At 39.7% G+C, this 20,158-nt stretch overlaps 1 long non-coding RNA gene across 1 annotated transcript; it reads right to left on the minus strand.

Moving 5' to 3' along the window:
- Positions 1–1,493: 1,493 nt before the first annotated feature.
- Positions 1,494–18,946, minus strand: LOC128834461 (uncharacterized). The gene is made up of 2 exons (XR_008444430.1): positions 18,663–18,946; positions 1,494–2,674 (listed from the first exon to the last, which is right to left on the minus strand). It is a non-coding gene; the product is annotated as an uncharacterized LOC128834461 (long non-coding RNA).
- Between the last annotated feature and the right edge of the window lie 1,212 nt (positions 18,947–20,158).

A 20,158-nucleotide genomic window follows, 5' to 3' on the forward strand; every position in this document is an offset into this window, starting at 1 on the left:
AGGTAACAATTAGGAAGCTGCTGTAAATATATACTAAAATATACAAATAATTGAACAGTATAATTATATTACTGCTACGTGACAATGATATGAATTCATAAAGGCTGTACTCTAACTACATTGGAAGATAGTATTAAATAGCAGCCCAATTATAACTATTTTCAGCCTCATTCCTGTAATACATTTGAATTCTGCTGGAAACCTGGCTGAAATTTTACTAGACCCGTGGTAACCGTTATGTAGGCAATGCAAAAACTCATGGATTTTGGTTCTCAACAGTTATATGAGAAAGCACAAATCGGTTGATTTTTATCCTTTTATAGTCATTAAAAGAGTTCATGGCCCTTTTTATATTAAGTTCTCTGTTTCACAGCTCCTACAAAAGATGACACTTCCATCAGCATAGTCATATCATGTTGGGTCACTGGTCCATTCCTGACTCAGAGTAAAGTGTGCCATATACAGCAGTACAGACAATCAGGTACCACAGAGAGAACAGATAACTGATGTGGAAAGGAAATCTGCCCAACCTCAAGTTCTGTTGTGAGTCATTTGTGAGGCCTTGTAGTCTTATTGGAAAACCCGGGAGGTGGATGGGCACAAGCCCGCTCACTTCTAAAGGCCCCTCCCTCAGCCTAGTGGGAGGGACCACTGGACCCAGGGACCAAATGAATGCGGGAGACAACTAATGAGAAAAACAGGGACTGAGGTGAAGGTGGGGATAGAGGGTTGGGGGTTCCCCCAGGAGGGGAGACCCAGATTGTGGGTTACTGCTGGGGGCAGAACTCTGACTTAGAGGGGCACCAGGGTCTGGGAGGAACACTGGGGCCAGCGGCAGGCGAGACACCGGCCTGCAGAGGGCGCTCTGGGCAGGAAGAGCTAATTCCCAGGATGACCAGCAGGAGGCGCCACGCCGGTGAGTCATCACACCGCTACAGGCCTAATAAACAAGTCAGTTTTTGGTATCGTTTTACTTATCCAAAGTTAGGTACAGCCCTAATGGGGTTTTGTTCATAAACACAGTAAAAGGAAAGTACCAAAGTATAGGGCTGGTGCCACAACTGCAACCAGAGGGGTCACTCAAGAGAAGGCTTAGCTGTTCAAAGAACTGGCAAATTTAGACCTTGGCAGCTGCTATGTAACGAGGGCTCAAAAGCCTTTACAAAGGCTCTAGTGAAACAGAAGCTACTTAAAAATAAATATATAAATAACTGCACGTACTGAAGTGCTGGTTGTAGGCAGTGAAACTGGGAACATTAGAAGTTTGTCTCATAGCCAACGAGTACAGCCCTTAAGAGTCATTGCACGTCTTATAACTGTCGCTACACTTTTTCTTTTTTTGGAGGCTCAGTAATGAAGTTACCCCTGTTATGGCAGCAGTCAGTCTTCTGGAGCTATTCATTTCAAACATTGTCTATATTTGTACCTGAATATTTGTATTATTCTGAGGCCTCCTGTCTTATTTGAAGATGATTATTTGATGTAGGCCATCCTTCCTTTGATTGATTTTTATTTTAAAAGGTGTTCCTTATATCCCATGACCTTCCAAATGCTTGATTCATCAGGTGATATCAGGATGCAAAATACGGGACAGTCAAAGTACACACATTACAACATGTAGAAAAGTAGAACAATGAATGCATATGGCAATAAATAATTAACCTTCTTTAAAACAATTATAGAAGAAAAACAGACATTATTATTCTCCGACAACACCTTAAATATCCCTGTAGAATCACAATTTATTGTAGGACCATGTAATGCCCAGGTGTCTGAGATGGGCTAGGCGGCAGTCCAGAGCAGTAGTCAAGTGTGTGTGATGGTTGGGTAGCTAGTACGTCAATCCATATCAGAAGCTGTACAGAGAAATGGTCACGGTTCTCACAGGGGTCAGTAGATGAAAGAACCAATCCAAGGGGCTGGGTCAGTGGGTTAGGGAAGCGAGATTGGACGAGGAGGCAAGGCAGGGTCAGGCCAGCAAGATAGGGTCAGGCAAGGCAAGGCAGTCTGAGGAGCAACCAGCAGGCAATGGTCTGTTGCTCAGACAGCTTCCTCTTCCTGTTGGAGTCTTTAGATAGTCCAGGTACCTAATGAGAGTGCTGCTTGTCCATCCAATGAGGAGCCTGGTGTGTGGCTGTTGTGAGCCTGTAGGCCTTTACCACTAAGGCTGTTGGTCAGGGGGTACCAGGTCAGGGCATTGCTCTGGTATAGTAGCTAAGGTGGCAGCATTAGGACCTAGCGTGCCTGGGCTCAATTACCAGAGTCCCAATGGACCATTCCTCCCAGGCTACTGGATCTTTAGCTGGTGTTTTCTCTACATCCCTTACTCTGTTTTATTCTCATTTTACTTCCTTTCTATTCTGCATCTCAGTATCTTCATCTTCTTAGTTTTCATTTCATATAAACTCAGAGTGTTAACTGATTATCATTAGCCAACAGTCCATCAAATTGAAATGCTAATACTTTAATTAAAGTTATGTATTTAGTATAAGGCTACACTATGCCTTTAAGAAACAGTTCTACATTGTGGGTGGAAGAGGTAGAATCTCTTCACCGACCTAGGAGCTGCTAGAGATTGCTTCACCCCATTATGTGACCTTATGTGAACTGTTTCTGTAAACTTGTAGCAGGGTTTCAGGCAGAAAGGAGCTGAAGAAGGTTCAGGGTAGAAGCTCTGTAATGAAGAAGACAGACAGAGTGGCTTTATTAGAATAAGGAAAAACAGTATTATCCCTAAAGTCCCCTTTTCAGTATTGGAAGGAAGTGACTCTTTCAGTCACTCTTTCAGACTTTCAGCAAGTTGATTCAGTTTGGACCAGTATATACTAAAGGAAAACAAAATGCCCACCCACAAGCAAAATACTGCATCAGCCTAATCTAAATGTAACTAATATATGGTCTCTAATCATTATTAAGCTGCAGAAGCATCATCTAAATTCTGCCAATCCAGCAAAAATAACCCATAAATGATAGCATTCAAAAGACAGATAATAATCTAAGGTAAACCCTAGATTTTAAATTATGGAGCAGGAATATTCAGTTTAGAATGAACAGATAACATAAATGATGAAAGCAAATAAAGTGAATACACCACACCTTTTCTAGTTTTATCTATGTCAGGTTTAATTCACAGTTGCTCTGCACCTGGTGTAGTCACTTGTACCAATGGCAAGCTGGTTTTAAATGCTACCAGGTCAGAAACAGTAGTCTTTTACATGTACTTTGAACTCACTTAGGTGTAAATGCCTGTACAAAAGTATAGGGCAGTGGTTAATTGGGCCTGTCAAGTTTAAACAAGAAAAATGCCTCTCCCATGATTAACAATTTCTGCAACAGCTTCAACATAGAGGGCCAATCTGTGTATTTATCATGTGGCTCTTGATCCATTATTATTTGTTTTCTTATTGTTATTTTTCATAGGGAGCTCTTCCTGTTCTTTAAATTTTGACCATTCTATGCTAAGCTTGTTGAATCATTTTGGAATGTTATTCTCCAACTTCAAAAGAGAAGTGCTAGAAGTGCAGAGAAATAATTCTCAAGTGCCCTAGACTCGCTCACATTTATTTAGAATCACTAATGCTTTTCTCCCTTTTCTCAAAACTATTATCTCATGTTGTGTATCAGTATTATAATAAATTCCATGGCTTACTGGAAATATTTTAAGCTATATTGTACAACACTTTATACTAATGAAAATATTTATGTAACATATTGGTGAGCAATACAAAAGACTATTTCTAATTAAACTAAAACATAAATCTTTGTATGAGTTCAATCATTTCTATCCACAGTCTAAGCTAATAAATATATATTTCGTATCCCTTTATTTACATCCTTTATATATGTTATACATACAAGAAATACCTCACAATACCATGCTCTACTGAAAACAAAAACATGGAGCACAACTGAATACCTCATAATCCAGTGATTTTAACTGACTTCCTTCTGGGATCTTTGAAAAATGATAATAAATTATTATTATGCACAAAGACCATACTCCCCATAGTAGTAATTCCAAATAACATTCAGAGTCCGGAGTACAACTAAACACCCAGGTGCTGTTCTCACAGTTTACTGGGCTGTAGCTAGTCTGTAGTTTGGTTTGCAAATCAGGAACAAGATGTATTCATCTGTTGATTGTGATATTGCAACAATCACTAGCCCCAGATCTAGGTCAGGCTTCCAGTTTATTAGTCTCTGAGACAGTTCACTCTGTACCGATGAGCATGCATGTTAGAGCATTCATGGCTTAAAGGGTTATGGTAAGACCATCCCATAACATCTGCAGAATGGGAGACTTGCTGCACACAGTATTCCAGGGTCCTGGCCTATCCCCAGAATGTCATGTCTGGAGGTCACACCACCAAGAGCTGAGTTGAGAAAATATTTACCAAGCCTTGGATTGTACCATCTACTTCCTGATACAGACAGGATAGAAACCAGGGTCTCATTTCCTTTTTCTGCTGCCATTAAGAGGGTGGCTACTGGCCAGCGGCTTTCTTGGAGAATGGACTTCTCAGCTCAGTGTGGCCTTGATTCCCAAAAGTGGGACCTCAAGTCACTACAAGAGTGTAAATAACAAATAAGTAGTAAGGAAGAGGAGAAGAAAAAAAATCTTAAATTAGTGAAAAGATTTTTTTAGACAGTTCCTTGAGATGTACTTATTTCTCAAGCTCCTTATCTCATTATTGAGATATGTTGTGTATATAAGCGCTCATAACACTTTCGCTTTCTATCATACTTTCTAAATTTAGACCATTTTTAACAGTTTTATATAACACACACTACATCCTCTCTGCCCTGCCTTCAACATATAGGAGATGAAAGTAACCATTCAGTATTACAGAGGTCCTAACCTAGCGGTCTAAGTTCTGCAGCAGAAACAATACAAAGATAGATCAGCCTTGATGTTGTGGAGGTTTTGTATCAAGATGTAAGTAGCAGAAAATCAGACTTCCAGTTATGTAGACTGCACGTATCAAAGTGCTTTTCTTAACTGTGTATTTAGCAATTGCTGGGCTCTGCTGGAAGCATGGTTGTCTGCTCCAACTTGGGATTCTTCGAAGTGCATTGAACGCTGGAGAGAACAGTTGAAAGAAGTGTTAAAATGGACTCAGGATGTTTGATCCACCCTTGTGAAGAGTTTTCAGAGCTTCTGTTCTGGCCTCATTTAATCTGTGTATTTCAATAACAAAATGCATCATAACTAATGTGGACAAAGTGGCATTTACATTCTTATGGCAGATAATAAGAAAAAAGCCCCAACACATGAAATGACAGATTGTGTGAATAACCCTCTGGTCTGTGCTGTGGATGGAGGAAAGTCACACTGCCCCAAATTACCATCTCTCAGAATGCCTTAGTATAATGCCCTTCTCCATGCCCAACCAGTTCCACCGGTATGACCCAGCCCCTTTGCATTGTTATATGCCCAGAAGGTGGCCCCTGGATGAGAATGTATAGGCTCCTGCATGCACTCAGATAGGGACATAACCAGTCTAGCCTCAAGTTCACAGCACCTTAAAAAAAGTTAACCACAAAAACATTATTAAAAGAAATAATGTTTTGGCAAAGACCAACAAGGAGAAAAGTGCCAGACAACCCTTGAAATCATCTGGGGACTTTTTTTTTGCTATCAATTTTACATGAAAATGGTCAGATATTGTGTGATGGGTGGGAGTATAAAATCCAAGATAGGTTGATAGACAGACCAAAGACATTCTTCAGTGAAACACCTGAGAAAACCTTGTACTTAGATATTCTCCCAGCCAATAAGAAAGTTACTCCCACCTCTAATATTCCAGGCAATCAATTGTGAAAGTAACATCATGTTTCCCAAACAAAATAATATAAATTTAGGCCAAGATTTTCAAAATTGTGAGCCTGAAGTTATTCCTCTGCATCCATTTAAACATCTAAACAGGGATTTTCCAGAGGTGCTGAGCTCCTGCATTCCTATTGAAGTCAATGGGAATGCATGATACTTGGCTTCCTCCCCACCATTTTTGGAAAAAGGTGGCTTCCTGGGGGATTCACAGAAGTACTGTACAGTCCTTAAGTAAGGATTATTAAGTTATAATTGTCCCAGCTCCTTATTCAGGAGCACAGAGGTGAAGATTTCCTGTGCTCCCACAATCCTTCCCACTTCTGGAAAGGCCAGGAATATTTTAGCTCGGAGTAAGCAGTAGCTGTCCTACTGTCAGTGTCAGAAAGGATGGGAAGTTTCTACAGCAGAAACTACCTTAGCATTTTTGGGTATGCCTCAGAAAACTCTTCCGATCCTCCCCATCCCCAACATAACAATGTCCTGTTCCCCATGATCACACCATTATTCGTGGCATCACATGGAGGTTCTGAGGAGTTTTAGTGAGATGATTCTTTGGAATACACCCAAATTTAATTGACTCATTTTACATAAAACATGTAAAACGTGTGTGCGTTCAGGACTCCCCTTTCTGCTTCAGCAAGATCCGTTCAGTCCTAGCAATCAGTTTATATCAAACCCATCTTCACACGGAAAAGGGCTAGAATGACAAAGATTTTGGATCAGGAGTGGGAAGTTAACATTTTTGAAGCTGTAAAACAGCAACCTCAATTTCAATGTTCAGTGATAATTTGAATTAGTTCTTCTTTAATTTGAACCAGTTCATCAGTCCTTACTTCCAACCTCTGACCTTTTGTTTGGTAGCACAGGGCCAGATGTTGCACTGCTGAACTGCTTCTGTTCCCTCGTTTCCCTTGGCTTACTTCATTCTCCAGTTTAGCTAGTTTTACATATTAAGTCCTGTCCTTGTCCCCATTGAACCATCTCCATTCATTTTCTTTTTATAGACCTGCATGTTTCCTATACTTGTAAGATTGTTTTTACAAGGAGTGTGTTAATTGTTATTGACTTAGGTATACTACTTGGTGTAACTCAGGTGGTGTAAAGTAGCGCCATCTGGTGGTGATGATTAGTTTTATAAATATTTCCTCACGTTTCTGTTGGCCAAATGGCCAAAATTTTAAGGAGCATCCACTAATTTTTTGGTATTTCAATTTAGACATCCAAAAATTGAGGTCCAAAACTGAAAGGCCACTCCTGAAAATGTTAGCCCAAGAAAACAATAAATTGCAGCTTCCCTGCTTACCGTAGAGTATGTTAAGATATTTCCTTTTCTTTCATTTACCACAGTTCAATAAAATAAAGATATAAATTATCAAAGAGCTTTTATAACTATTATTTTTTAAAAAGTTGTTTGTAAGAATGCCATGGAAATGTGTTATGTTACCCGTTGAATCTAACAATCTACCCTGATAAAAATGGGATGCAAGGAAAATAAATTCTCCATATAGATCAAACTTAAGGAATACATGTTAAAAAGGAAGGACAGGTTGTCAAAATACTTCACATATGATAACATACAAATTGTTGAAATACCCTTTTGCGTATCATTTATTTCAGAGATGTGGAACTATGTGGCCTTTTTATTTCTTTAGTGTTCTGTAACTATCCTAATGAGAATGAGGGCAGGTGACTTATCCTACTGTTTGTAAATGTAATGGACACCCATAATAATGATAGCAAAGTTTAAAACAAGTGACTGGTAATCTGGAATCTTGGGATCAGTTCTCGGCTCCTCATGAGCTTGGGAAAGACACATAAATTGGGGGTTTCAAAAGCATTCAGCTTTGGCCTAATTCTGCCCCAATACAATCATTGCTAAAACTCCCATTCATTTCAATGAGAGCACAGTTAGGCCAATGCTGAGTGCTTTGAAAATCCCACCAACTGCCTATTTGTACCTCCATTCCCCTGATCTGGAAAATGGGTGTAACACTTACCTGCTTCATGGGTTTTCCATAAACATTCATTAATTTTTGTAAAGTATTTGGAAAAAAGATGCTAGAGAGGTGCAAATCTTATGCTTACAATGTCTTATTTTAATTGCTGAATGTCTGGTCAGTTACTATTCAACTGGAGAGGTTTTGGGGAGGAGTTGTGAGGTAGAAAACAGAGATATCTCTATCATGTGTAGTCTGTTGAAGCTGTTACAATATTAATAAATAATACTAGCTTAAAATAAACTCTACACAGTAGTAAGTAGCAACTAAATAGTTACTATTTTTTGCATCTCATCTCTGGAGGTATAATTGCTTCAACCACAACAATATTACATAGATAACATAGATGATAATAAAAGCAGAGTGTACCTTTCATTATCATGCCCATGCTTGTAGCAGCACAGACAACACCACTTTGTGGTTTGTATTTCCTCTCAATATGTAGGTGTAGTGTATTGTTCCATGTCTATTGCCCCATTACCATCAATGGAATTACAGAAGTAAGTTGCTCACACAGGAAGAAGCTTAGCTTCTTGCATCTCTTTCTGTATCTTAACATTTTCAAAGCCATTTCTCCTGAAGCACAGTAGCAATTACATGTGGCTATCTGGTGTATAGTAAAAGTAAATGACTCCAGTGCTACCAATTTAATGCTTCAGGTACTGGTGGTATAAGAGATGCTTGTACTGTATACTCCAGCCAGCCATACATTATTGCTTACTAGGCCAATTGGTCTTCAAGCATAAGCTACATTTCTGTGCTTGAAAATGACTGGATATTTTTACTCAAGCATTCAGAAAAATATCACCCCCAGGCTGAGAAAAAACGTGTTCCAATTTTTAGCCCAATAAGTAAAAGTTATAAGAAACTGAAAAGGACCCTTTAGAATGAAAACATTTATGCATCTGTAGCTATAGGTATTGCTACACACTCCACATAAAATAAGAAGGCTGAAGTGTTTTTGTATGTCACTGTATGTCCTGCACTTTGACAACCTTTTTTCTTTTTAGCATGTATACCTATTATTTAATACCTTCAGTTTTCACTAAAAAGGTAAATTGTAACCAGATACTTAACACAATTAATATAAACAACAAAGGGAAAGGAATGCAAGCTAAAATAAGGAAAAGGGTTAAAGAATATTTAGATCAGTTTGATGTATTCAAGTCATCAGGGTCTGATGAAATTCACCCTTAGGTAATTAAGGAACTAGCTGAAGCAATTTCAGAACCATTCTTTGAGAACTCATGGAGGATGGGTGAGGTCCCAGAGCACTGGAGAAGGGCAAACAGTATGCATCTGTAAAAAAGAAGACCCAGGGAACTATATACCAATCAGCCTAACTTTGATACCTTGAAAAAATACCGACACAAGTTATTAAACAATCATTTGTAAGCACCTAAAGGATAACAGGGTTATAAATAATAGCCAACATGGATTTGTCAAGAACAAATCACGCCAAACCAACATAACTTCCTTTTTTCCACAGAATTACTGGCCTAGTGGATGGGAGAAGTTGTAGATGTGATATATCTTGATTTTAGTGAGGCTTTTGATACAGATCTACATAACGTTCTCATAAGCAAAGTAGGGAAATGTGGTTCATATGAAATTACTAAGATGGGTCCAAAACCAGTTGAGGACAGTGATCAATTGTTTTCCATGTCCAGTGAAGGTAGGACAAGAAGAAATCTGCTTAATCTGTAGCAAGGGAGATTTAGGTTAGACATTAGGAAAAAGGGCTTTCTAACTATAAGGATAGTTAAGCTCTAGGATCAGCTTCTAATGGAAGTTATGGAATCCACCTTATTGGAGGATTTTAAGAACAGGTTGGATGAACACCTGTCAGAGACTATCTAAGTTTACTTGGTCCTGCTTCAGCAAAGGGGGCTAGACAAGATGGCATCCTGAGGTCCTTCCTAGCCCGAGATTTCTATCCATTTAGGTGTAAACAGTTTTTTTTTGGCCTTTATTTTGTATTTAAGACAATGCTATTATCACTTCTGAATTACATGCAAAAACAGATAAATTAAGAGAATAATTGATCAAATTACTTCTCCTGGGCACAGTGCAACTCTTTTCAAATCTTTGGTCTCTGCTATGTTCTTCCCTGAGTTTTCTCCATTCTCATGTTGTCAATCACCTATCTTTTATCCCTTGTAACTTTGCAGACTTAGGTACAAAGATGAGGTAACTTAATAAACTATCTATTCTATACCCCTAATTAAAACATTCTCATGCATAAATCACAATAACGAATGAAAACGAATACATTTTTGCTTATCCTGGTAAAACTTACTTTTATCTGATTCAGGCCATTCCTGTCATTTATTCTCTGCTGTCAACCCAGTTGGTTTCATCCAGTTGTTTTTAATCTTACTGGTCTATTTTTGTGGCCTTGGGGTTTTGCTTATTAGCTTGTCTTGTTGAGGGACAGCGCATACCTAATAATTCCCTGCGAGCACTCTGTTGCTGCCTGCTATATACACAGACCAAAGATTTTACAAATAAAATACACAACCCAGGTTTCATGGTTCAACATAACCCTGAAGCTTTATCAGCTGAGTTCTGAAATGCTGTATCAGCAGACCCACATACAAATGCAAGAATTCCTTTCTATTTTCTTAAAATACTATATACAATATTCATTTCTCCAACAATACTATTTAGTATATATTTGACTAACACAATTCATTACACGGTTTTCTAACAATTCTGTGTTACATTCAGATATGCACTTTTTTGGTGTGCTCACAATAAAACTCCAAACAGAAATAATTTATTCATCTTAAATAAAACGTGTGTGCTACTGATCCCCTCCAATGTAAATCCCATGGAAGAGGGAAGGTTACTAGGGAAATTTTTGGTTAACGTTTGCTGTAATCCAGAGGGATCAGTCTGAGGTATGTTTTGTGGGCATATAGATGGGGCAGGTGTGTTAGTTTTCAGCATTTCAAAGACATTCCAAAGTCCATAGGGAAATCCTACAGATCTCGGACTATCCACATGGAGCTACTCCCTAGGATTTTCTCTCCCTTAGACATCCCTAATGGCTATGGGCTCCCAAGCTATGCCTGTTCCCCCACATCAAGTTGATCTCTGCCTACTTTGGTAAATGAATCTGTATTTAATAAAAATGAATAATTACTGGACATTGGAATAAAATTACATAGAAAAAACACACCGAAACAAGCTTTCTTTTAAAATTAAATAGCTGCAGAGATTCCTCAGATACCCCAAATAACTTGGAGAGAAACAGAACAAAATGGAGTTTATGAAAACTGCAATCTGACTGGTCTGGAGCATCTGAAAATATTTTGTAAAATCTGTAAAATAGTCTGGTGCAGTTGTTCTTAGCTGAAGCACCTTCTACAGATAAGGCCCTGTTCTGCCATGAGTTCCCACTGATGGCAGTGGGAGTTGCATCTGTCTCTACGGGAAGATATCTTCCCTTGCTGGCTGAGAACACAACTAGAAAAATTCCAGTCAGATTGCGAATCTCTTGCTCACACTGATGAGCAGTTACTCCCACAAGTAGTTCCATTAAAGTCACTACTCATGTGACTAATGCCTCACCAGAATGAGTAAGGGATTCACAACTTAGCCATAAATGAAGCTGTTCTGAGTGGGAGTAACAAAGAGACTTATGAATCTTGGAGAATGTTCTAATGTCAAAATTGCTCTTTCAAGACTCATTATTTTTTTCCCACTTTATAAAAGGTCAAAAAAAATTAAAGGTGCAAGAGAAGCATCTGGCTAAGTGAATAATGAAGGTCAAAACAGCAGTAGCTTCTGAAAGGGACAAGAGAAATACTCGGGATAATAAAGGTTTCACTGCTATTTGTGATGAATCATACAAAAAGCAATTTGTCTGCTGTATTTGGGGGAACAGAATTTAAATGAAAGTTCCCAACAACACCCTGGAAGAAAAAAAAATTCAATGCACATAAAACTTGTAGCCTTTCTACAACCTCCATTAAATATAAATTCCTGAATTATGTGAACCTTTAAAAAAATCTGTTTTTACATCTTCTGCTTCCTTTCAAGGTCTTCCATAGTGCAAAAGGCTACTTGCATACTTCTATTTTAGTGTGGTTTAAGTGCAAGTACAGATTCTGCTTTGTAAATCAGTATGAAACATTGAATGTGATGTTGCCAGTGTAGCCTTTATTAGGACTGCACCAGTGTTTCTTATTTAACTTCATCTAGGTACTCAAACTAAAAAGATAATCTAAATTGTCCCTGACAGTTACACCCGACAGAGAAGCAGATTGACACTGTTCAGTGTGATGAGTGGGAGATTGTTCCTCGTCTTTAGCAAAGCTTTTGATACAGTCTCCCACAGTATTCTTCCCAGCAGGTTAAAAAAGTATGGATTGGATGAATGGACTATAAGGTGGATAAAAAGCTGGCTAGATTGTCGGGCTCAGTGGGTAGTGATCAACAGCTCGATGTCTAGTTGGCAGCCGATATCAAGCGGGGTGCCCTAGGAGTCGGTCCTGGGGCTGGTTTTGTTCAACATCTTTATCAACGAACTGGATGATGGGATGGATTGCACCCTCAGCAAGTTCGCAGATGACACTAAGATGGGGCAGAGGTAGATATGCTGGAGGATAGGGATGGGTCCAGAGTGACCTAGACGAATTGGAAGATTGGGTCAAAAGAAAGCTGATGAGGTTTAACAAGGACAAGTGCAGAGTTCTGCACTTAGGACGGAAGAATCCCATGCACCGCTACAGGCTGGGGACCGACTGGCTAAGCAGCAGTTCTGCAGAAAAGGACCTGGGGATTACAGTGAATGAGAAGCTGGATACGAGTCAGCAGTGTTCCCTTGTTGCCAAGAAGGCTAACAGCATATTGAGCTGCATTAGTAGGAGCATTGCCAACAAATCGAGGGAAGTGATTATTCCCCTCTATTCGGCACTGGTGAGGCCACATCTGGAGTACTGCGTCCAGTTTTGGGCCCCCTGCTACAGAAAGGGTGTGGACAAATTGAAGAGAGTCTAGCAGAAGGCAACAAAAATGTTCAGGGGGCGGGGCACATGACTTACGAGGAGAGGCTGAGGGAACTGGGCTTGTTTAGTCTGCAGAAGAGAAGAGCAAGGAGGGATTTGATAGCAGCCTTCAACTATCTGAAGGGGGGTTCCAAAGAGGATGGAGCTTGGCTGTTCTCAGTGGTGGCAGATGACAGAACAAGGAGCAATGGTCTCAAGTTGCAGTGGGGGAGGTGCTTCCCCCACCATGCTTCAAAGCCCAAACTCCAGTCCAACATCTACACAGCTATTTTTAATGCTATTAGTGCGATCTCCCACAAGCCCAAGTCTGTCAACCCAGACTTGGAGCCTTGCTGCTGCAGGTTGTGTAGACATTCCATTAGGTGCCTAACCCTCAGATTTAGGTGCTACTACGATCCATAGAACCCCTGCCTAAGTTTTTGCAGTAAAAGTCCCCAACACACTTAAGTTTCTGCCTTGAGGCAGGCACCTGGATGGCTATCTTGCACCTAAACCCTGGTATGAGCCTCAAACCACGTGGAGACAGGCCTTGCCTCACCTAGCTGGCCTATGGAGCCCAATCTGGTAGAGAGTCTCCCAGCACCCCTAACTCCACACAAAATGAAGACAGAAGATTACCTTTATCCTAGTTGTTAAAGCACTTATTGGGATGTGGGAGCCCCCAGTTCTATTCCTGCCTCTGCCTGATAAGGAGTAGGGGTTTCCCACTTCTCAAGTGGCTGCCCTAATACCTGCACTACAAAGTTGCTCTTGCTTTGGTAAAATGCATAGTTAATAACTTAATACACCGTGGAACAACATTAATAAAAGAGAGATTGAGAGAGCCTTCTATCAGCGTATCAGGGATGGGAAACCCCGGTTCACATTTCTTCTCCTCAGCAGCAATTGAACTCAGGTGTTTCTCATCCTAGGCAAGTACCCTAACCATTGGACTAAAAGAATCGCACTGCTTCCTTCTCCTGGCCCTTGTGTGTGGAATTAGATACAATCTGAGCATACCAACCAGATCAGGCCCCGCAAACATGATAGTTGAGGCACTGCCTATCTTCACCTTGTTTGAGGGTTGTACTGGTGCTTAGACAGGAGAAAGGAGTCCTAGAATGAGGGAGCAGTGCGAGTGCCCAGAGGCAGAAACTTAGGCATCTAATAGACTTCCAGAGTGAAAATGTATGTGCTGCATGAGTTTAGGCAGCTTATAGTGTTAGGTGACAGTCGAGCAAGAGTTTTGTGAATTGCAGGAGCATCTAAATCTGGGTTTTAGGTGCCTAAATCTGGGCTTTAGAAACATAAGACTCTTTGTGGATCTGGGCTTTAGTATTCAGAAATCACTCTTCTAGTAGTAGTCATTTCCAAATTTGGAGGAAGGTGATTTTTTGTTGTTGAATGTTTATTTAAAATAAATGCAGTTTACAATTTGTTAGTGTTGATATCTGGAATACTTCAGCAGTACCACTGATGCAAAAAAGAAAATTAGAGAGAGGAGGCCTGAGTCGTAACAATTCTTATTGAACCCATCACAGGTTATTGTCTTTTGTTTTCGAGGAGAAATGAGTCCAAGATCAATTTAGGATATATAGATTCAGAATATTTTACTTCTGATAGCCAAAAGATCAATAGAGTACTTGACTGCCATACCATGACCTCTTAGGAAGTAAAACTGAATAAATGGAGATTGAGAGCTTTCTAAGAGCTGGAACCTTGACCTTTTCAGAGTAAGTCTGAATTTATTCCTGTCCCATATAAAGTCTTTCAGTTCTTCCGTATGATAAAATGAGATTGATTATCCTGTCTTGGTACAACTAATCAGAAAGGCAATACTTGATTAAGAACAAATATAAATAATTTACAGAGGGAAAGGAAATTCTCCTCTGGAATATTCATTAAATTTAAAAGGAGGATTGAACTAAATCTGTAGGACCTGAAGTTCAGATTGTAGGCTTTCCACTGTGAGAAGACAAGGGCAGAAGACATAGTCAGATGAGGTCTGGAAGTAGATAGTCATGACTGATTTTTTTTCTCGGGGAAATTTCTAATTTAACATTCCTATGACCTTTATTAATTTGAAATAAGCAGCCATTTCCAGTAGCCTCCTTATTTCTGAGTTGAGTCTGCAGGATTCTTATAACAGTCCCTTTTGCTGTTGGGGTGCTCTGTCCTTTTAGCTCATTGTTGCTGGTGTTGTGAGACTACTGTCCTGCAGTTTCCTTTTTTGGCCTTCTTCCCTGTGATGCCTCTATTTTTGCTGGGCATGGGATAGGAGGTGTCAGTCTGAAGCATTAATTGGGGCTGCAATACAGTATAGCGGCACTATCTCCTTATTCCCTATGTCCTATTTCCATATCTTTTCTCAGACCTAGCACTGTCTTTACTGTGTGTATTGAAAACAGCCCTTGTTTGGTGAATGGATGGGCTAGGGTGGGACTGTCATTGTGACAGACTGACACTATCCTGGACAAATCATGTGAAATTAAGATAAACTTCACTGAATTAACCTAAACCTTATTGAATTAGGTTTAGTACATTTGGTGTCCACTGTATTAAAAATGCAATTGTTTATGTGTTATTGTATGTAACTTTTCTAGGGACATACCTAATATAAATGCAAGAACTTCAAAAGACTTCTGTGGGTGAGGGGAATGCAAAGAACCCATTTTGAATCCATCCTTTTGAAGCTACACCCTGATGAGAGAAACCGATTATCTGCTAATTACCTGGTCCTGGAAACTCCAGATCAAACTAACCATATAAAGGGTGGACTAAACATGGCATGAGTGTAATTGTTCATCACAGTCTCAGCTCAGAACTTGAAACCCCTGGGGGGTGTTTGGAAGGACTGCTCCTGCCAGAGCCCATGGCAGGTTGGGGTGATCTCTGGTAAGCTTATTAGCATGTGTATAGATTCTTTTATTGTTTTTTCTGTAGCCAGAAGCCTGAAGTGTGTGCCCTTGCTGGACCACAGAGAGGAGATACACATGCAGTTGCCCTGAACTGGCAGTTATCTCACAACATTTTGAGACAGAAGTTTTTGGTTTGTGTATCGGTAGTTACTAGAGCTGGTGGTAATTTTCTGATAGACTGTCTTTCCCTCACATTTCATGGACATGTAGATTTCAACCAAATTTTATTTTGGAAAAAAACCTCAAAAATCAAAGAACAGAGCATTCTGTTTCAGAAAGTTTCAATTTTTCCATTTCAAAATGGCTTTTTGTTTCAATTATTTATTCTACATTAGAAATATGAAATTTAAAAATCTGTCAAAAGCAGGAGAGTGTTTCAATCTACCTGAACCCAACTCTTTTTACAGAATTTTGTTCCATGGGAAATTTTGAAATCTTTGCTGGTTTCCTTCTGTTTCACAATTGGGTCAGCCAGATTTCCTCTTGGGAACTCTGAGGGAGCCACTACCACACCTGGAGCTCTACCACAGCATGCTGGCAAGTACACATGAAATGTAATGACCCCATTTTCAACCCATTCCCCTTTCAGTAGTTAGCACTTACAGGATGCTAATTAGGAGCAGGGACTATGCCTTCCCACTTTAGATTCTGGCCACCTCCTGCAGAAGGTTGGAAGAGATTGGAGAAAAGTCTTTTACCTTGCCCCATCCTCTCTGCATGCTACATAGGGGCTGCTAAGAATCTGACACACAAAGAGTATGATACCTTCATTTGATTACTTTTCATTCTAACACTTCAGCTACAATATGTAATGTGGTGACATGCAAGTGCTTAATAGTATATAATGTGTTTGGAAGCAGGTGGCAAAATGCATTTCAGCTGCATATCTGGGAATAAAATGAGAATTTATGTGGATATTTATATAAAACATTCTGAGTGTACTTGTGGGCACAGCCTGCTTTTCCGTCTTTGAGATCAATTTCTCTTTGTTAGTGTTAGTAAATGCACACCTTGTCCAGCAGATGGTGCTCATTGCTAGGGGGAAAAAAGGGAGGAAAAGAGAAAAAAATCCACTTTTTTTGTTTGCTGCAAAATCATGTTTATATTCTCCTTTTAATTAACAATTATTTGGATGTCATTTTTATGATTCACCATCACTCCATAGCTAGTGTTACAACGTCTTACACAACCAGTCATAATAAGATGTGGGTCTGTTGTTGCTGATTAGCTGCTGAAAGCTCTTTGACAGGCTTATCAAGGGCATCATGTGGACTTTAGACTGCTGTAGGGACTCTTATAAAGAAAAATCTGTCATTATGCAAGCTGAAAGTATAAGAAAACACATGCTTAGGACCAGATTTTTAAAGCTACAATCATGGGCATGCAGATTTTCACATTTAAAAAATCTAGCCCTTAATTTAAATGTGATAGAAGGCCTTTAAAAACTCTTCCAGTGTTTTAGAATATTAGTTATGCTACATTAAACAATACTTATGACTTACTGTATGTAGAATTTCACATCTTCATACCATTTTGGAAATGTTGACATATTAACCTTCAGAACATGCCTGTGAGGTTAATTAGTATGAAATTGTTAAATACTGAACCCACTATGGTCCATATTTGTGATTAGCTTATTTCCCATTAGATTAGATGTTCTATAGAATCATAGACCTGGAAGGGACCTTGAGAGTCATCTAGTCCAGTCCCCAGCACTCATGGCAGGAGTGAGTATTATCTAGACGATCCCTGACAGGTGTTTGTCTAACCTGCTCTTAAAAATTTCCAATCATGGAGATTCACAACCTCCATAGGTAGGGTGACCAGAGGGCCCGGTTTTATAGGGACAGTCCCAATTTTTGGGTCATTTTCTTATATAGGCATCTATTACCCCTCACCCCCATCCCGATTTTTCACACTTGCTGTCTGGTCACCCTATCTCTAGGCAATTTTTTCCATTGCCTAACTACCTTGACAGGAATTATTTCCTAATGTTCAACCTAAAGCTTTCTTGCTGCAATGTAAGCCCATTGCTTCTTGTTCTATCCTTAGAGGAGAACAATTTTTCTCTCTCCTCCGTGTAACAACTTTTGATGTACTTGATTATATATATAGATATAGATATAAAATCTCCTATATATTGGTTTGCTTCCCTTGAGGCCTTTAAATAAATGAGATTTGAGAGCAAATGGGGAAGTGACCAGTAGATTTTGAGAAGGTTGTATGCTGGCCCCCCTGTCTCACAGTGTAGTGAAGAGAAGGTCATTGTGCCACCTCTGCAAAGGACATACTTTTCAGTGAGCATGGAGAAGTGAACACTGGCTGGCTTTTCAGAAGTTCTTTAAAAGAGACCACAATCAGAAACTACACTAGAGTGAGCAAGTTGCATGGTATTAGCTAGGTATTCGAATATCTGTCAAACTTGAAAGAGCGCTTTGGTTCCCTGTTCACCACACTGGTCCCCTCTCCAGTATAGGATCCTACTGGACACCCTACTCTTGAGAAAATCCCAGTGAAATATTTTACTGTTTTTCCAAGCAGCTCTAGTAGGCAGGTTGTCACAGATCTCGTTGAGCTGCCCCTCCTGGACACTAGGCACACTCTTGGGGTGCCGATCCTATCTAGCCTTCCTCTCCTGACAGTCAAAACCTCATGGTATAACTACCTAGCCCCTAAGACTAGTGTTGACCCCTCAGATTCCCCGGTGGCTTATACTCTCCCTCTCCCTGAACTCCAGCTGGGTAGGTGCTCTGGATTCATAGGGGCACCTGATAAGTGTAGCATGTAACAGACACGTAGAAACAGACTTTGCACATGATCCTAAAACACCACTCTGCTCTTTACTTGCAAGATAAAGCACAAGAGAATACTGATCATCTAGGAAACAGACACCCTGACCACAATGCCCCTCACTCTAACTTACCCTTCCCTTGCGAATCCTTAGATAAGCATGGTTCCCATCACTTCATCAGGCTCCTGCAGCAGCTCCCTTTAGCTTGAGCTGGTGAAAATGGGTGAAGACCCTGAGTAGAGCAGCTCCTGTCCTTTTATAACCTTTCAGTCCCATCTGACTTCACGAGCAGCTTCCTCAGGTTACCACAGATTCTTCCCAGCTGACTATGTTGCCAGATGACTTTTCCCCTGGGTAGGAGCCAGCCTTTTGTCTTGGATTCTTGTATTTGCAGAGGGGACTATCCAAATGTAACAAGCCTCTCTTGTCAGCCCTGTATCACTATCTCCAGGAATTTCAGTGCAACATGGAGGCAGAAGGACAAGAGAGAAAGCAAATGACTTCACATTCAAAATGGAGTTTGCAGCTTGATAAAGATACATACAGAAAAGTTTATAATCTCACACCAAATTCATAAATTGTACACAGAATCCCTAAATTGTCATCTCATTTGTTAATTTTAAAATATATATATAGTTGTCCATTGGATTGAGGCTCCAAAGTGCCTAAATACCTTCTGAAAATGAGATTCAGGCACCTACATCAGCTAGACATTGCAGTGCTGAACACCGCAACACCTAAATACCTTTAAAAATCTGGGTCTTAGGCACTTTTCAAAAATTTTATTTTTAGTGACGAGAATTAGTTGGAATTTTTCCAAAAAAACTAAAATTTCTTCAATGCCGATGGTGGGGGTGGGGAATACTGGCGTGTTTTGTTTTGTCTCCTTCCAGCTGTGTGACTGCAGAAAAGTGCCAGGTTGGTTAACATGTAGTGATGAACCTGTAACTCTGCTAACTGAACAAACATTCAACATTAGCTAATCATTCAACATTATTTGCCCCCTGCCTTCTTTGACTTCAGTGTCTAGTCAACGCAGACTAAATAAATGCATATTTACAAAGCATGCATTAACAATTCTCTGTCAAATCTGTGATGAAGTGACATTTTAAAATCATGGCTCTAGCATAACATTTATAATGGACCAAGGAAATAGTTAAGCAATAGCTATCAGAACAAAGAGCATTTTCTGGAGCTTAATGAATGGCTAGGAGAACTGATGGCCTGAAACAAAGCCTTGGGCCATTAACCCCAGTCAAGTCATTAATTCCCTAGGAAATGCCTTGTGCTTTGTTCATTATTGCTATTGTAGCTCCCAGAATGCAAGTAAATCTGTACTTAATCTTTATCTTTTTTTTTTTTTTTGCTCTGAAGCAATGACAATGCTTTGAGAAAGATGGATTTCCAATATTATTGCGGTTGCTATTTACATGTTATTTTTATAATAAATCACCCCCAACAGCAGCTGATCAACTTATCACATGACCAGTCTGTAGTCTGCCTAGATGGTAATACTTGCTATTTTAAAGATCACAGAATTTATGCAGAAAAATCTAGCAGGTAAGATGTTTTCAAATTCCAGTATCATTTATTCATATAGTCTGGGGGCGTTAGTTCCAGCCTGATTA

Source organism: Malaclemys terrapin, chromosome 3 (genome assembly GCF_027887155.1).
Source record: "Malaclemys terrapin pileata isolate rMalTer1 chromosome 3, rMalTer1.hap1, whole genome shotgun sequence".
In the NCBI taxonomy this organism is placed as follows: Eukaryota; Metazoa; Chordata; order Testudines; family Emydidae; genus Malaclemys; species Malaclemys terrapin.